Here is a 16,940-nt window from a genome sequence, read left to right as displayed (position 1 = left end):
TGGACAGAGGAGCCTGGCGGGCTACAGTCTATGGGGTCACAGAGTCGGACATGACTGAGCGACTAACACTTACACTTTTTTACTTTCAGTAGAAAGACACTTAGACCCACCCCTTCATTTTTTGTGAATATGTAAAAGAATTTGGGGCCATATTTTTAAACCACCACACTACTTCAAACAAAAATCAGGAATGTTGTGAATTTAGGTAGTAAAGCTTTTGAGCCTGAATTTTAACTTGTTTTTATTTAAAGTTTCATGTCTTATCAGTTATTTAATTACATATTGCCTATTCATATCACTGGGAGAAGGGCATGGCAACCCACTCCAGTATTCTTGCCTGGAGAATCCCACAGACAGAGAAGCCCGGCGGGCTACAGTCCATGGGGTTGCAAAGAGTTGGACACGCCTGAGCGACTAACACATTCATATCATTATATTGATTAATGCACTTAGGTATTGTGGGAGTTTTGTGCTTTATCTTTGAATAATTTAATAAAGCCTTAAGCTTGTATGAAAGTTGTTCCCTTTTATTAATATTTATTTTTAATTATTTATTTGGCTAGGCTGGGTCTTAGTTACAGCGCGCTTGGCTTCCCCTAGCTGCAGAGAGCAGGGGCTGCTCTCTGGTTGTGGTGCTCAGTCATCTCATTGTGGTGGCTTCTCTTGTTGCAGAGCACAGGCTCCAGGGCATGCGGGCTTCAGCAGTTGTAGCACAAGGGCTTAGTTGCTTCATGGCATGTGGAATCCCCCAGGACCCGGTCAAACCCATGTCCCCTGCATTGGCAGGCAAATTCCTATCCATTGTCCGTCCACCAGGGAAGTCCAAAAGTTGTTCCCTTTTAAGCTTAAGTATTTTAGATAATTTCATTGTAAGTGAATATCTTGAGATCAGGGTCAACTTCTGATTATATCTGATTAACACCACTTATGTTAATTATCATAACAATATTATGTTAATTTTTAATGAATGATTATTAACACCACTTATTCTACATATTGTAACTTCTATCATATCAAAATTTTAGCTTCACTAGTGATTAAAATATCGTTTGAAAAAGTTGAATACCTTGCTGAATAAAAAGAATTGACATAACGGATAGTGTTCGTGGTGCAGGGATATTCTGTACAGAAATTGTTGTATTTAATGATGCCTGAGAATTAACCACTCTAGTTAATGTTTGTTAAATTGGCTCACTGTTGGGTTTTTATTGTTTACGATATTCTAGTTTGGCTGATTCTGTCATTCCGCTAGTGTCCTCTCACATAGGCAGCCCTTACATTTGCAGAAGCAAGTATGTTGTGCTCAGAAATCTCCTGGTTGAGGATCTGTGCGCCCTGAAGAGGAGGAGGTGTATGGCTTTCATGATGTGCCTTTTTTCATTTTCCCCAGCTCAGGTAACTGAATTCTGCACTTATTCATTCATATGAATGACTAATCCCTTTTTAAATCTTCCAAAGCTGTTTGCCTTAATGGTATTCTCTACTGTAAGATTCAGAGGCTAATTATAGGCTACCTCGCAAATTACTTCCCCTTCTGTGGTGTTGATTCTTGCCTTATTTCCTCACTCACTCATTGGCCATACTCTGCATTCTTGAAGCTCTGAGACATATAGTGGCCAGTTAAATCACCAGGGCTTTTCCCTCTGGTTGCTTAACCAGCTTAATTTTAAACAGCAGGTAAAATAAAACACTTGGTTATAGTGTTTCCCTAGCGTTTTGTTTCCTTTGACAATGCCGTTTTCCCTAATGTTTAGAGTTTAGTTTATTACTAGTTTATGTCTAATTAGCGCCGTTGAATCAAATCAGAAATGACTTTGCTGTGGCTTGATCTTAGTACATCATGTTTGTTTGAACATGTGACCTTGGTGGGGAAAGTGAATTTCCTTCATTAGTTCTACAGAGAGTAGGGCTTTTTTTTTTTTTTTTTCTTCTGCTTGAGATGTCCATGGTGGGAAATGATTGGTGCAATTCCAAGGGTTCTAATTTAATCCTGCTTTTAACAACTCTCACCATTAACTTCAGTGTTGTTTTTCCCCTTATGTTACCATTTTTCTCAAGATTGTTTGTGAAAGAAACACTTTGAAAATAATGGGCTCCTAAAAATAAAAGAAATATTCTGTGTGTCCCATGTTCTGGTGTTTTATGCTAAGACTCTGTGTGTGTGCACGTGTAGGTCTCAAGTTTGTGTGTTACAAGAAGATTGTTTGCTCATTTTGATGTATAAAAATCTAAGTTTAGTAATTTTCAGGTGAATTCACGTATCTCGAGTTTAGTCGGAGTCAACCTAAGCCCCTTGGGTTTACCTTTTTCCTGCTGTTAGTTTTTAATATGTCACAGTGTGAATCACTGAGGGCTTCAGTCTTAAGATAAAGGGGGAGTTTAGAGGATTGCTGGAAAAGGCAATGGCACCCCACTCCAGTACTCTTGCCTGGAAAATCCCATGGACGGAGGAGCCTGGTAGGCTGCAGTCCATGGGGTCGCTAAGAGTCAGACATGACTGAGCGACTTCACTTTCACTTTTCACTTTCATGCATTGGAGAAGGAAATGGCAACCCACTCCAGTGTTCTTGCCTGGAGAATCCCAGGGACGGGGGAGCCTGGTGGGCTTCCGTCTATGGGGTCGCACAGAGTCGGACACGACTGAAGCGACTTAGCAGCAGTAGTAGTAGTAGAGGAATGCTTGAAAAGAAAACATTTGAAACAATAGTAAGTCTTTTCCCAAGAGTTTGAATTTGCTGCTTTTTTTTTTAATACTGTTTGTCCAGATATGTTCTTCTCTTTTTAAAAATCACTACAGACTTAGAAAATTTGGAAACAGAATTTTCAATTTTGCTTACACATCATCCAAATGAGCTGCTTTCAGAGAGTTTTGACCCATTTGTTTAAAAAATAGCACTTTATGATTAGCTCTAAGAATAGTTGATTGATGCTAAAGTTAGAAAAGATATACCTCGCTAGCTGAATTTCATCAGCAATCTTTGAATGCTTGGTAGATGAAACATAAAAAGAAGTGTAATGATTTAGTAAGCACAGGCAGCAAGGTATTTTTTTGCCTCTCTCTGTCTCTGTGTGGTGCTTTTTCAGTTAAACACCATCATTAAAACAGTGTATCAAAATAAACTGAACATGGATCTTAGAGACCCAGTGTCACTGAATGTCAAAGATTTCTAAAATTAAGAAGGCTGTTTCTAACTCATTGCTTTCACAATTACTAATGATCCAATTAGTGATGGTAAGACATTTTGTATCATTAATTAATAAAATTGAGACTCAGATGTTAAAAATATCACTGGAACTTTTGGATTCTTTTTACAGTCTAGATGGGTTGGCCAAAACCCTGTTGATTTGCTCAGGATGCTAATAAAGAAAGGTCAAGCAGGCAGTCCTGTCACAGGCTGGCTAATGACATACTGATCTGGGGCCATGAATTACCCCTAACCCCACATGCTCATGTCATAAAGTGTCTGCTTCTGATCAGAAGACACGATGGAAGAATTACTATTAATCTCATCACCACTTCTGGAAAAACAAATGGAAACACATAAACTGCTAGTGAGTTGCAGAGACTTTTACACACAGAAATCTTTTCCAGTGTATAAGACTTTCTTTTGCTGTAATCACACTGCAGAAGGTCAGTTCTCTAGTAACTCAGCTGATTTAAGGCAATCAAAAGCGAGGGGAATCTAGAGCTTTCTTATTAAAAACATTCTCTGAGTACAGAATATTTGTTTAGCAGTGTGCTGATCACTTGAGAAGAGAAGGTGTAGTCTATGATCCATCCTCTTACCAAGTGTAGAAATTCAGAAAGTGAAAAGTAAGGTGTCCAAGCAAAAGATCAGGGAAAGTTTATAACTACATTGTGTGATGCTGGTTGTTGACTTAAGTGGTTCTAGGAAGAAGCTGTGTTTATGGGAGTAGAAAAAGTTGAAGCTCGGCTAGTTTATACAAAGTTCTTATTGATACACAGGAAACAGAAGAAGCGAGTTCGAGGTGGGATGTGTCTTCAAGTGAGATGGAGTGAGCAAGCACACAGGTGAATGTGTACAGGCTCAGTCGCTCGGTTGTGTCTGACTCTGTGACCCCATGGACTGTAGACCGCCAGGCTTCTCTCTGTCCATGGACTTCTCCAGGCAAGAGTACTGGAGTGGGTGGTCATTCCCTTCTCTAGGGGATCTTCCTGACCCAGGAATTTAACCCACATCTCCTGCGTCTCTTGTATCGGCAGGCAGATTTATTAAACTGTGCCACCTGGGAAGCCCAAGCACACATATGCACTCAAAGATGCATTTGTGGAAATATAAGAAAGAAAAGAAAGTTAGTTGCACAGTCATATTCAGCTGTTTGCTTTTCCATGGACTGCAGCCTGTCCTGCTCCTCTGTCCACAAAATTCTCCAAGCAAGAGTACTGGAGTGGGTTGCTATTTCCTTCTCCAAAATAAAGAATGTGAAGTTGCTCAGTCGTGTCCGACTCTTTGCAACCCTATGGACTGTAGCCTATCAGGCTCCCCTGTCCATGGAATTTTCCAGGCAAGAGACTGGAGTGGGTTGCCATTTCCTTCTCCAGGGGATCTTCCTGACCCAGGGATCGAACCTGGGTCTCCTGCATTGCAGACAGATGCTTTTACCAGCTGAGCCACCAGGGAAGTCCCAAAATAAAGAGGGAGGGTAAAAGTGACCATGGCTAGAGAGAGGGGCTTAGAAGGGCAGTATGGCAAATAGGAGTGGAGAAATGAAGCTGTATGGTGAGCAGGAGTCCGTGGAACGGAGGTCTCAGTACAGAGCAGAGCACACGGGCAGCCAGATCCCCAGGTGTCCTGTGTCTCAAGGGCAGGGGCAGAGGGAGCCGGGTCATGGCTTCCAGAGCAGGATGAGATCACAGAGAGTTCTGAGGCCCCTCTGTGGAACTGGTACTTTGTTCTGTGATATGAAGTCATCGGAAAGTTGAGTGGAGCTGTCAAATTATAGTTAGTGCTTCAAAAAGAGCCTGGCTTCCCTGTGGAGAATAAACTGTGTTTGAGGGTGGGGTGTGGCGGAAGAGAACCAGGGAAATGGGTTAGGAGGCATCAGCAGTCCAGGGCAGAGGTAAGAGTGCTCTGGGTTACCGTGGAAATGGTTCCGTCTCTTGTTCCATCACTTACCCGGCTTTTGGTTTTGGTTTTCAAAGGTATAGGGAGTTCTTCGCCTTTGGACCAGCAGGATGTACTGCCAGTCTTTGTAGCCTTTAATGCTCAGAGGTCCATGTTGTATTGGGCTGGCCAAAAAGTTCACTCGGGTGGTTTTCCCCTAAGATCTTAGAGGAAAACTCCAATGAACTTTTTGGCCAACCCAGTATAACTGCAGCTGCCGTCTTTATCTTTAAAAGTCACGTGTGATTAACTGCTGTTCAGCTTGATCCCCTCTCACATCTTGCCTGTCTGCAATGTGTTTTTTGTTTTTAATTATTTCATCCAGCGACACCATGGAGAAAATCACTAACTGAAAAAGTATTTGGAAACCTGTCCATTGTTATTTTACTGATTGTCAGAATCAGTTTATCAAAGAATTTGAGCTTTCCTCTACTACCTAGTCTTTTGCAATTTACTGTTCTTAGTCTTTCCTCACTTTATACCCGAGCAGTTTGCTTACATCACTTTTTAAAACAGACAGGAACTCCCGCCCTCTCCTCCTCACAGATAGCAAGGTCTTACAGGTCTACCTTCAGTGCTGAGAGGAAGTTAGAATTATTTTGTAATTCTACTTAGTTCTTGTCCTTTAACGGTTTTGAATTGTTTTGAATGACTGTCATTTGCTTCAGTGAATTCCTGTCTAATTACACACGTTCGTCTCTTACTCCCAATTCTTGTTTTTGTAATGAAATTCCCTTTAGGTGTCAGGTCCATTTCCTCTCCCTTAAATGGCAAAGATCCTGGGGTCATGACTTCACTGTACAGTGGCTGTTTTGATTGTAGTTGTTCTTTGCTTTGTTTTTAATCAGGGTACATAATAAAGTAATTACTTAAACAGAGACTTACTTCGCAGATTTTATGCTGAGTAACTCAGCAAAACCCTCCCTTTTGTATGAACCTTCATTTGTTTATTTCAGAGTTCTAAAGTGTCTCTTCTCATTACGTTCTATTATTCGTCATGGAACCAGTACTATTTCAATTGGAAGCAGTAAAATATTGATGTGGTTTTTAAATTATTTTTGAGAAAGCCTCAAGTATTTATCTTTAAAATAGATTTGTCCCATGTGTGGGTTGTGTAAATTTTAGAAGAATATAAACCTTATGCATTGGTATCATGACAGATTTTTTAGTTATCTTGCTGTATAACAATTACTACTGAGTGAAAGTTTACTCAATTTAAAATATTTTCAACCAGATAGTGTGAACAATCACAGATACAGGAAGCATCTTGGAATACTTTAATGTTTATAAAACAACTTGAGAAAAATTGAATTAGTTAGAAACATTGGACTTCATATTCTATGTTCACAACATCCATTAAGTGTCTAATACCCCATTTCTATTTGTTGTGAGGAATTTAGCTCTTTTTTTCCTCTATATTAATCTTCTTGTCAAGAGCAACTCATTTCAAGGTGGATTCATTGTTTTTCCTCTATAAATATGAATGAGTTTTAATTTTGGATCTCAGCACTTCAACATTTTTCCTTAGAAGTACCTATTTCATTGAAAAATGAAAGCTAGTTCATAAAGTGATGCATGATAAACTTTAATATTTATCTCACTTTATAGATACTTCTGTAGCAGAAATGTGGTTGATACCTCAAAAATTCCATAGTCAAAACCCTATCCCCAACCACACACACACAATTCCTACATTGCATTTTGTATATATTGATTACACAGTGTATCATTATATATTTCATGTAAATAGTTTGTAACCTTTGCCGTCTTGTAGACATTAATAATCCATTAATATTTATGTAAGATATTATGGTAGATTCTGCTTGAAGACAAATTAAAAATTATTTTACCTACTTACCTACTCTCTTAAGGCTTTAAAAATTTCTATATTTTTACATATGTTTACTGGTCATCTTGTGTAGACCATTGATAAAGTTGTAAAGATAAAAGGTCAAAAGTTAATGACATTATAGTATGTGAAAGTTATTTACTTAGTTTCTGATGAGCAGAATGAAAATGGGTTTGTATTTGTTGTTTTCTTTGAATAAGATTTAAGAACTGTGAAGGGAAGTCATTCATCCTTCCTTGGCTTGCAGGTTTATTGTCTGGTGAGGAAAGGGAAGAGACATAAAACTGTCAGAGTGGAAGGACCACTTTAGAAAGACTTTGTTTTAAAGGGAAAGACAAGCTTTCTATATAATGTTCATCATCACTTCAGCATCCCCCGTTTCCAAATAGGGTGTCCTAAGTTGGTAGACTTAATAGTTCATGGATTATCTTCAGAAGAGTTCTAAGTGCCATTCATTAAAATGAAAAGGAAGAAGTTCCTTAGGCTTATAAGGATGCATCAGAAACTTAGAGTGAATATCAGCTTAGCGGTGAGACCTTAGAAGCATTTTCACTAAATTAGAAACATGCACTGATTCTTGTTGTCATTGTTACTGTTTAGCTTTATTGTGTAGGTCGTAGCAGGTGTAATATGAAACGGACAAATATATAATCTGAAAAAAATAATGTGATTGTCTAAAAATGATCAGTATTTTTAGACAATAAGATTACCTACATAAAATGTCCAGGAGAATCTGGAGATAAAATGTTAGAACCAACAAGAGTATTATTTTTGCTGGATATAGGAGTAGACCATGGAAATCTTGGTGTACTATTTACCAGCCAGAACCAGTGAGAAAAAGAAATTACCTTCAAATAGATACCTAGAAGTAAATCTGAAGACATGCATGATCTTGACAGAGAAAATTATTAATACTTAGGGGAAATAAAAGAACAAGTGAATTAAGACAGAGATATGTCCCATTGAATGGGAAGATAGAATGTCATAAAGATGTCTGTTTTCCTGAATTAGTCTATAAATTTAAGGCATATCAAGAAATTTATTTAGTATGTGTAGAAGAATAAATGTCCAAGATGAACAAAGAAAATTTTGAATAACTAGGAAGGGCACATTTGCCCCAGTAAATAACAAGGTGTATTTTAAGGAAAAGTTGATTAAGACAGTGGGGTGTTTTTATCAGTTCAGTTCAGTCACTCAGTTGTGTCCGACTCTGTGAGCCCATGAATGCAGCACGCCAGGCCTCCCTGTCCATCACCAACTCCCAGAGTCCACCCAAACCCATGTCCATTGTGTCGGTGATGCCATCCAACCATCTCATGCTCTGTTGTCCCCTTCTCTTCCTGCCCTCAATCTTTCCCAGCATCAGGGTCTTTTCAAATGAGTCAGCTCTTCGCATCAGGTGGCCAAAGTAGTTTCAGCTACTTTGGAGTTTCAGCTTCAACATCAGTCCTTCCAATGAACACCCAGGACTGATCTCCGTTAGGATGGACTGATTGGATCTCCTTGCAGTCTAAGGGACTCTCAAGAGTCTTCTCCAACATCACAGTTCAAAAGCATCAATTCTTTGGCGCTCAGCTTTCTTTGTAGTCCAACTCTCACATCCATACATGACTACTGGAAAAACCATAGCCTTGACTAGATGGACCTTTGTTGGCAAAGTAATGTCTCTGCTTTTGAATATGCTATCTAGGTTGGTCATAATTTTCCTTCCAAGGAGCAGCCATCTTTTAATTTCATGGCTGCATCACCATCCACAGTGATTTTGGAGCCCAGAAAAATAAAGTCAACCACTGTTTCCACTGTTTCCCCATTTATTTGCCATGAAGTGATGGGACTGGATGCCATGATCTTAGTTTTCTGAATGTTAAGCATTATGCCAACTTTCTCACTCTCTTCTTTCACTTTCATCAGGAGGCTCTTTAGTTCTTCACTTTCTGCCACATCTGAGGTTATTGATATTTCTCCTGGCAATCTTGATTCCAGCTTGTGCTTCTTCCAGCCCAGCATTTCTCATGATATACTCTGCATGTAAGTTAAATAAGCAGGGTAACAATATACAGCCTTGATGTACTCCTTTTCCTATTTGGAACCAGTCTGTTTTTCCATGTCCTGTTGTTTTTATAGATAAAGTCAAATCCATGAAAGAGAAAAAAGAGCTTAGAATGAAACCCAGTTGTATATGGTGACTTGGGACATAATGAGATTGCCCTATGAGTCAATGAGGACAGAATAGATATTTCGGTAAATGTGCAAGGATGGTTGGCTTTCCACTTAAAAATTAAGTAAGATTCTTTATCTCAACACATGAAGAAATGAAGTCTGATATGTTAAAGCTCTATATGTGTAAATAAAATTTAAAGTCTATTTTAGTAGAATAGATTTACAGATGTCTGTATAACCTTATAGGAAAAGATTTTTCAGGCAGCATCTGAAAAACACAACTCTAAATGAAAATTACTGTTTGATTCCATCTATATGAAGACTCTCTGAGGGAGGAAAATGTTACTATAAATTAGGGTAAAGGTTAACTCACACCCTGGGAAAATCATTTTCTAAAATACACAACTCAAGAATTATTATCCATTATATATCCATTATGTAGAAAAACTTACAAATCAATTTCAAAAAGACTACTCATTGGAAAATTTAATGACATAAATGGCCAATAAATGTATATAAAAAAGTTCATTTTCATCGTTAGGATACACTATGATTCATACTAATGGGGAAAGCACAAATTAGCAACAATGAAACAAGACAACGTTTGGGTCTTAAAAGTGGCAAGATCATAAAGTCTGATGTAAACCAGATGCTGGTGAGTATACGGGGTAATGGGATGTTGTGTTGTGTACTGTGCTAGTCCACTTCAGTCGTGTCTGACTCTTTGTGACGCCAGGGACTGGAGCCTGCCAGGCTCCTCTGTCCGTGGGATTGTCCAGGCAAGAACACTGGAATGGGTTGCCATCGCCTTTTCCAGGGGATCTTCCCAAACCAGGGATTGAATCCACATCTCGTGCATTGACCCATGGGTTCTTTACCCCTAACACCACCTGGAAATTTAGACACTACTTGTTCTCAGCAGACTCTTGTCATTACATTGAGAATTGATTGCTTCCAATTGAAGGTTAGGTGGAAGCTCCTCAGTGCACAGTTAAATGGATTTTTAACAACATTTTTATTAAAATATGCTTCACATATCATACAGTTCATCTATTCAAAGTATATAATAAAATGTTATTTAGTATATTCACAGGGTGGTAAAACCATTACCAGTCTAATTTTAGAACATTTTAGTTCTCTGTTAAAGAAATCCCATGCCCATTAGCATTCACTCCTTGCCCCCTCCAAATCCCTCCCAGTCCTGAGAAACCATTGATAAAAAACTTTCTCTCTGTATAGATTTGCTTATTCTGGACATTTCATGTAAGTGGAATTCTGTAATATGTGGTCTTTTGTGGCTGACGGATGAATTTTGAAATACAAAATTTCTATTGCACTGCAATCAGGGTCCAAAAAATGCTGATAGAATTGTAGTTTGAGCTTAGAAAGAATATCAGCTGAAGAATTGTGTGGAAATGGACATTTTGCTTCTAGTTTTAATTTTTAGCAATATAAGAAGTTTATAGAGCGACTTGACATGACTTGTTATTCCAATGGTGATTGTCAACATGATTTTACTGTAGAGTAACTCTTGAATACAGGTACTGTGGTTAGTGTGATTTTAGGTTGAATTCATTAGTAAATGCTAAGTTGTGTCCAACTCTTTGAGACCCCATGTACTGTAGCCCACCAGCCTCCTCTGCCCATGGGATTTCCCAGGCAAGCATACTGGAGTGGGTTGACATTTCCTCCTCCAGGGGATCTTCCCCACCCAGGGATCGAAACAGGGTCTCCTGCATTGCAGGTGGATTCTTTACCTCTGAGCCACTAGGGAGGCACTTAGTAAACATCAGGTTTTCAGCAAAATCTAATTTCTGATGGTGGTTGAAGGTGGTTCTTGTCATTCAAAAAAAAATTCAGCCTAATCAGAGCTAAAAAAAATTGCAGTTAAATTTTACTACTGTTAGTCCATCACACTACTGTGTGGTAAGTCAGGATATTCAGCTTCTTTATCTGACAAAATGATGCACAGAGCTAACCATAGTTAACTTCGTGAAAGCAGATTAATTCCACTGTTAACACTGCTGGTTTAATAACATAATGCTGTTGTTGTTAAGTTGCTAAGTCATATCTGACTCTTTTCGACCCCATGAACTGCAGCACACAAGGCTTCCCTGTCCTTCACTATCTCCCTGAGTTTGCTCAAACTCATGTCCATTGAGTCAGTGATGCCATCCAACCATGTCATCCTCTGTCTCCCCCTTCTCTTGCCTTCAATCTTTCCCAGCATCCGGGTCTTTTCCAGTGAGTCAGCTGTTGACATCAGATGGCTAAAGTATTTGAGCTTCAGTTTGAGCATCAGCCCTTCCCAATGAATATTCAGGACTGATTTCCTTTTTTTGAATTTTTTCACAAACTACCTGCTAATGAATAAAACAGTGAGTAATCCTAGCCTTTAAATGCATTACATTTTCACTAGCTTTGTAAATTTGATAAACTAAACCTTTTGGGGGACAAATCCATTGTATTACATATTAGCAGATTCCACTTCAGATGTTACTGAATTTATGTTTTCTCAGCTTCTTTAAAAATATCCTTGCCTATGGTTTATTTCATGCAGATTGTTCATACAAGGCTAATTTTCCTATCACTTCGAGGAGCACTGACTCCTCTGAAAAACAGTAAGTGGTATCTGTACACCTATTGACATGTAAGGAGATAAGGAAAATGACTTAAAATCATTTGGTTTTGTTTTTAATCATTTGTTTTTAACTTGACTGTTGACATTGCATCCTATTTCTTCAGCTCTTGTGAGTAGTGTTCTTACCAAAAGGCTTAGTTTTAAATAAGTTTATTTTCTCTAGAAACATATCTTTGGCAGCTACCACATAATGTAAGTTATTTAATATGCAGTTGGTAAACAACTTTCTTTGCTTGTCTAACAAATATACTATTTGCCCACTTAACTTTGGTGGCAGCCTCATTTTATTTTTATATTTTGTGAGGAAGTTTTTCTGTAATAGGACATTCTGTTTAGAATTTTCTGGGTTTTCTGACGCTTTCATATGAGTTGGAGAACTTGTGATGAGTGTGTAGGCTGGGGTAATGTTGACATATATTGTATTTTTTTAGCATAGCTATGGTGTTGCTACATAACAAACAAAATGTGTTGCCATCTAATTCAGTAACAAAAGAATCAACTTCATGCCTTCTGTTCCAAGTCCATTTAATCTCCTTGTGCATTGATAATAAGAAAATTAAGTGCATAGTATAGTGAAACACACATGGCACTTGAAATATTGTCCAGTTATAACTCTGTCATTGTGATTCATAGAGCTCTGTGCAACAGTGGGAATCAATAAAATGTCACACGTAATCTCTTACCACAGCAACTCAACTCAGTCCTTGTTGAGCAAAAGCAGTCATACACAGTGAGGATATGCTGAGTATGGTTAGATTCCAATAAAGCGTTATTTGTGGACACTGAAATTTGAATTTGGCATAATTTTCTTATTTCATGAAATATTATTTTTCTTTTGATTTTTGTAACCATTTAGATATGTAGAAATCACTGTTCGCTCATGTGGGCTATAAAAATAGTCAACAGTTAAAAAAAAAAAGAAAAAAATAGTCAACAGGCCAGATCTGGCTCATGTATCAAATAGTTCTTTGAACTCTGTCCTACATCATTGATTTTTCCCTTTATTGGGTCTTTCTCATCAGCATACTCTGTTATTGTTCTTTTCTTTTCAAAACAACAACAGCAGAAAATAAATAGAATAGCCCTCATATGGCTGCATTTTCCTTTGCAGCTAGTATTCCTTTCCTCCACTCTCCTTACAGTCAATTCTTTGCAAAAGTTGTCTATACTCTTCATCTCATATTTCCTTTCTTTTCACTTTTTCTTGAACACACTTCAGTCAAGCTTTGCCTCTACCTCTCCACTATAACTGCTCTTGTAAAGGTCACCATTGGCCTTGATATTGCTTAATGGCCATTTTTTCACTCTAACATTACTTAATTTCTTAATGGTATTTGACGTAATTGATCATTCCCTCCCTTTTGAAACATTTTCTTCACTTTACTTGAAAGACGCCAGTATCTTGATTTTTTTTTTTTTCCCTTCTGCTCTGGATATTTCTTTTATAATTCTTTCTTAATTCTTTCTTATCTGCATTAGTAGAAGCAGGAGACACAATGGATCTGCAAGGGGAGAGTCAGTCACAAAGAGCTCCGTCTGTATTCAAGGGCAGGGGACTTGAGCCTTTATCCTGCAGGCAGTGAGTGTCACCAAAGCAACAATGTTCTACATTTTAGAAAATAAATTACTCTGCTTGGAGTGTAAAGAGTTGAAGGGTAGGGGAGCCCTGATGGGGGAGGAGGAAAAAGTGAGGCTAGAAGAAATGATAATTTTTAAGCGTTACTTAGAAAACAATTATGTAAGGAATATGTGTGTGTTATAAATATGTATATGCATCTTTTTATCATGGAAAAATTCATACATAAAATATGGACAAAGTCCTGTAGTTCCCCATGTGTCCGTCACCCAACTTCAATAGTTAGTGACTCATGACCAATTTTTTTCCATCTGTATTTCCACTAACTTCCCCTCCTTTTATTATTTTGAAGCAAATTCCAGACATAATTTCATCTTAAGATATCTCAGTATGTATCTCTATAAAAACTTTCTTTTAAACATAACCAGAATATATTATTATACCTAAAAAATGAACAGTAATTTCTTAATATCATTATATATCTAGTCCATGTTCAAATTTCCAGTTGTCCCATAATTCACAAACTTGTAAGTGAACTAACCAAGATTGCCCAGGCTTCTGGCCCCAAATTTCCCTCTGTTACAATTGCTGCTTCCAATTTGGAGAAAGATTTAGTTACTAACATGACTTTAATAGGTACCGAAAATTTCTACAACCTACTTTTACATGTGTTTTGAAGCTAATGTATCCTGAGCTGCCTGGTGTTTTCATCAATGCTCGCGATGCCATAGTAGGCCGTTGTGTGGCATTATATTTCTACTTATGCCTTCAGCTTTTTAGGAATAAGAATTATACTTGAAAATTTATACCTGTACTTGACTCTGAATTTTATAGCTCTGTGGCTGACTGTTGGCAGCCTCTGAGATTTAGAGCTCACTGTCTGAAAGAGGTAGCATTGACATAGTCAAGGATACAGTATGAGAATTTCTGATGGTCTGCTGCTGCTGCTGCTGCTGCTAAGTCGCTTCAGTCGTGTCTGACTCTCTGCGACCCCATAGACAGCCCACCAGGCTCGCCCGTCCCTGGGATTTTCCAGGTAAGAACACTGCAGTGGGTTGCCATTTCCTTCTCCAATGCATGAAAGTGAAAAGTGAAAGTGAAGTCGCTCAGTCGTGTCTGACTCTTCGCGATCCCATGGACTGCAGCCTACCAGGCTCCTCCATCCATGGGATTTTCCAGGCAAGAGTACTGGAGTGGGGTGCCATTGCCTTCTCCGTCTGATGGTCTAGGGGTATAAAATGTCATTTGTAAATCCAGGCTGTTAGCGTTATGCAAAACCGTGATGTTAAGTACTCAGATATTACATAAGGAAAACTTACATTTCCATTAAGAAATAATTGAAACAAGATTACTGCTAATTCTGGATTGTATTTAGAACCTTGAGTAGGAAGATGTTTGTGACTTGTTATTTGTGCATTTATTTTCTTGACACAATTCTTTAAGTTAATGTGGTCTTATTGCCTTGTAGTCCCCATCCAAAACATTCTGCACTCTTCCCTTGAGAGATAATTAATTCTTGGATTTTATTGAGTCGTTTATCAATATAGTTTCACCACAAATACATTTGAAAAAAATCACGTAAACAGTATTGCTTATTTTTGCCTAATTCACCTTTATATAAATGCAAACATTTATATATTCTTTCATGCCGTGCTTTTTAAATTCAAAGTTAAATTCCTGAGGTTCATCCATATTGAAGTGTGTGACAGCAGGTGGCTTGCTCTCATTGCTCTTTTGTAGTTCATTGTGTGAATAAATCCCAGTTTACTCAGACGCTCTACTGTTGATAAACATCTGAACTGTTTCTGGTGGTGTGGTTTACTGTTTCTCTTACAGACAACACACCCATACAGGAATTTCTCCAGAGTTTATGTCCAGGAAAGGTATTGATGCTGCTTCATAAGAATGGGCATTTTTAGCTTGGCTTGCTAGTGCCAGATTGTTTGCCAAGGTCACTGTGCCAGTTTTTACTTAACTCTCACAACTGATGAAGGTTCTTATTGCTTCATAACCTCAACAGCACTTCGTAGCATCATACTTTAAGTTTTCAACCAATCTCCTGGGTATGAAAAAAAAAAAAAACTTCACAGTTTAATGTGTGTATGACATTGAACTTTTTTTTTTTTAACTTTATGGTTCATTCATGTTTTCTTTGAGGTGCTTTTTACATCTAGCACATTTTTCTCTATCTCTTGGGTTACTTGTCTCTTTCTGATTGATTCACAGAAGTTCTATTTTTATACTCAGAGTACCAATCCTTTGTTAGTTATGTGTATGACCAATATCTTTCCCCAGTTCATCCATGGTTTTCCTTTTGTTATTTTTATGATTTTTTTAATGAAGAATTTAAAAATTTTCTTTAATCCATTGCAGTCTCATTTCTGCCCCCACCATTGTACTGATACTGCTGTGTTGAAAGTAAGATCTGATAAAAAAAAAAAGAGAGAAAGTAAGATCTGTTGTCAAGGGTAGATCCAGGTTTCTGGAATCTAAAGCTTATGGCTGTACTCTTCAAGACAAAGAACCATAAGTTGTGAATACAAAATTAGATGCAAAAGAAAACGTTAGAAGAATCAGAACACATATACACTACTATGTATAAAATAGATAACTAATGAGAACCTACTGTATAGCACCAGAAAAAACAAAAAAAGAAGGTATAATCTGTTTGTAAGGACATATATATGCATGCGTGCTCAGTTGTGTCCAACTCTTTGGGACCCCATGGGCTGTAGTCCCCCAGGCTCCTCTGTCCATGGAATTATCCAGCAAGAATACTGGAGTAGGTTGCCATTTCCTTCTTCAGAGGATCTTCCTGACCCAGGGATCAAACCCATGTTTCCTGAAGCTCTTGTGTCGGCAGTTAGATTCTTTACCACTGAGCCACCTGGGGAGCCCCAGGGCATATAGAAGTTAACCTTAAAAAATGCATTCAGGTATACAGTGAGTGAGTGAGTGTTCACTCAGTCGTGTCAAACTCTTTGCAACCCCATGGACTGTAGCCCACCAGGCTCCTCTGTCCATGGGATTCTCCAGGCAAGAATACTGGAGTGGGTTGCCATTTCCTTCTCCACCAGTATACAGTAGGTGCTGATAAATACTGTTTAATTCCACTTACGTGAGGAACCTAGAACAGTCAAATTCATAGAGTCAGAAAGTACATTGGTAGGTGCCAGGGGTTATGGGGTAGGAGGGTGCGGAGGGGCAGTGGGGAGTTAGTGTTTCGTGGGGACAGAGTTTCAGTTAAGAGGTGAGAAACTCAGGAGAGGGATGGCGGTGAGAGTTGCCCAACAATGTGAATGTACTTAGTGCCACTGAACTGTACAGTTAAATATGGTTAAAATACTTTGTTTTATATTATGTGGCTTTTACTACAATAAAAAATTTTTAAAAATAAATTTCAGATTTAAAAAGTTGAAAAATACTACAAAAATCACACAGTTTTAAGATATAATATGGTTTTAACTGCTTCATACATCTGTCATATATCTGTTGGGAGGCATGAAACACATCTCTCCTCATACAGACTTGCTCACAGTACTCCTACAAGTTTGCATCCTATAGACACAGGTATGCTGATAAATTCTT

General features: G+C 38.2%; 1 protein-coding gene and 1 non-coding gene across 4 annotated transcripts in view; one reads left to right on the top strand and one right to left on the bottom strand.

Moving 5' to 3' along the window:
- The window catches only part of RNF217 (ring finger protein 217), a 130,630-nt gene that overhangs the window by 11,009 nt on the left and 102,681 nt on the right, over positions 1-16,940 (top strand). The window lies entirely within an intron of this gene.
- On the bottom strand, positions 4,570-4,643 carry TRNAC-GCA (transfer RNA cysteine (anticodon GCA)). Its single transcript has one exon. It is a non-coding gene; the product is annotated as a tRNA-Cys (tRNA).

Source organism: Bubalus kerabau, chromosome 9 (assembly GCF_029407905.1).
Source record: "Bubalus kerabau isolate K-KA32 ecotype Philippines breed swamp buffalo chromosome 9, PCC_UOA_SB_1v2, whole genome shotgun sequence".
Classification (NCBI taxonomy): Eukaryota; Metazoa; Chordata; class Mammalia; order Artiodactyla; family Bovidae; genus Bubalus; species Bubalus kerabau.
Note: the sequence above shows the minus strand (reverse complement) of the source record. Positions and strands in the feature narration are given on the sequence as shown.